Here is a 2374-nt window from a genome sequence, read left to right on the forward strand (position 1 = left end):
ACAAACCAACCTACAATTGCATTTGACAAGTCCAATAGTTTGGACTATTCACTGATATTTTCATTTGCATCAATAAGATGGAAATGAAACAATGAGACTTATATAGGAACTTCATTAATTTTTAGTGACTTGAGGAACATCTTTGCTGAACTGTATAATTTTTGGAACACTGGAAGAGTATCTCAGTGTTGCCATTGACAGTGTAATGGTTATAGATATGATATAATTTTAATATACATTATTAACATTTTCTCTACTTTCTTAAGTCTAGACAGTCAACAAAATAAGTAAGTCCAGCCTTGTCTAACATTGCCAATTTCTGTGATGTACATTCTTCCACCATGGCTGATTTCAGTCTACCATTATGCAGCATCACTGATGATGAAATTGGAAAGAGACGTGTGCATCATCGCATAGTATTTCCTCCAGACCAATTCAGTAGATTGGGCCTTCTACTCTTTAGTCTTGATATGTAAAGAGCTTAGAAATCATCACTCCCAGACTTGGGATAGAGTTCAGTGGTTGAGCACTTGCCTAGCATATACTGGGCCCTGGGTTCAATCCCTAGTACTACAAAAAAATTTTTAAAAGTCATCATGTCTGTCCTCACAACAAGAAAAAAGACAAATGTAACAGTACTTCTTCACTCAGAATTGAGATCACAGGGCAAATCTCACCCCCAAAGATGGAGAGACAGGTGAAATCAGAAAAAGTTAGAATAGAAAGTCATGACTACTGAGAGCAAAAGCTACTATGGAAACCAGTAACTCATAGGAATACTTACAGGACAATTGACTAATTGCTGGCAACTAAACACAGACTAGCTTGAGAGATTTAAGAACTCTTGGGGGCCCATCCTTAAGAGGTTCCTCACGTTTTTATGCATTTTACCTTCAGGAGTCCCACCAGAGTCTCACTGAAGACTAAAGAAAAAAATCCCTTCATGCTTCCAGGAGGGAGAGGGGGAAAGTAGTCATTTTGCAGTATGGCATTCACAAAGGTATGCTTCTGGAGAAATTTTTAACAGAAACCTGGGTTTTACCAGATCCTATCTAATGTGGGAGGAAGGAATTACCCAACTGCAGTCTCCTGTAACCTTGTTTCTCTTCATATTTTTCCTTCTGGGAAAATACTACAGACAGACACACATACGGCAGAAATTTTGGACTTATGAGACTGAGAATTTAAAATAACTGATTAATATGCTGACGACCCTAATGGAAAAAGTAGACTATACACAAGAACAGATGGGTAATGTTAGCAGAGACATGAAAACTAAGAATCAAGCTGGGCATGGCAGCACATACCTGTAATCCCAGTTATTAGAAGACTGAAGCAGGAGGGTGGCAAGTTCAAAGCCAGCCTGGGCAACTTAGCAAAACCCTGTCTCAAAAGTGAAACAAAAGGGCCAGGTGCAGTGGTGCACGCCTGTAATCCCAGCAGCTCGGGAGGCTGAGGCAAGAGGATCACAAGTTCAAAGCCAGCCTCAGTGATTTAAGCAAGTCCCTGAGCAACTCAATGAGACCCTGTCTCTAAATAAAATACAAAATAGGATTGGGGATGTGGCTCAGTGATTGGTGCCCTTGAGTTCAATCCCCAGTACCCCCAAAATAAAAGATCTGGGGATATAACACAGTAATAAGAGTACCACTGGGTTCAATCCCCAGTACTGCAAAAAATAATAAAAGGAAAAGGATAAAGAAAAGGAAAGGCTAGAAATCAATAGAAAAGAATACCTTTGGTGGATTCATCAATAGACTGGAGATGACTAAAGAAAGAATCAGTTGGCTTGAAAATACGCCAACAGAAACTTCCCAAGCAGAAAAGCAAAGAGAATAAAAAATGAAAAAATAATGAAATATACAGATAACAATAAAAGTAAATAAACTCATGATTATAGGAAATAGTGTAATAATTAGGAAGTGATGTTTTTAATATTTACTGCCCTTATTTTTAATGGTTTTTATTTTATTTATTTATTTATGCATGCCAGGGATTGAACCCAGGGGTGCTTAACCACTGAGCCACATCCTCAGACTTTCTTATATTTTATTTAGAAGCAGGGTCTCACTGAGTTGCTCAGGGTCTTGCTTACTCGGTGAGGCTGGCTTTGAACTTGTTATCCTCCTGCCTTAGCCTGCTGAGCCGCTGGGATTACAGGTGTGCACCACTGCACCCAGCACTACCTTTAGTTTTTAACGTAGCATTCAATTTTAAGTTTAGATTGTTTAATTTTTAATAATGACATTTAACAACAGCTTGCAAAATCAATGAAAATTTGACAAGCTCTTCAAAGCATCAACTGGCACACCACTGATAAAAATTCATTGGAAGTATCATATTTAGATTTAAATACTATTAGTTAAGTTTCCAT

Source organism: Sciurus vulgaris (genome assembly GCF_902686455.1).
Source record: "Sciurus vulgaris genome assembly, chromosome: 5".
Lineage (NCBI taxonomy): Eukaryota > Metazoa > Chordata > Mammalia > Rodentia > Sciuridae > Sciurus > Sciurus vulgaris.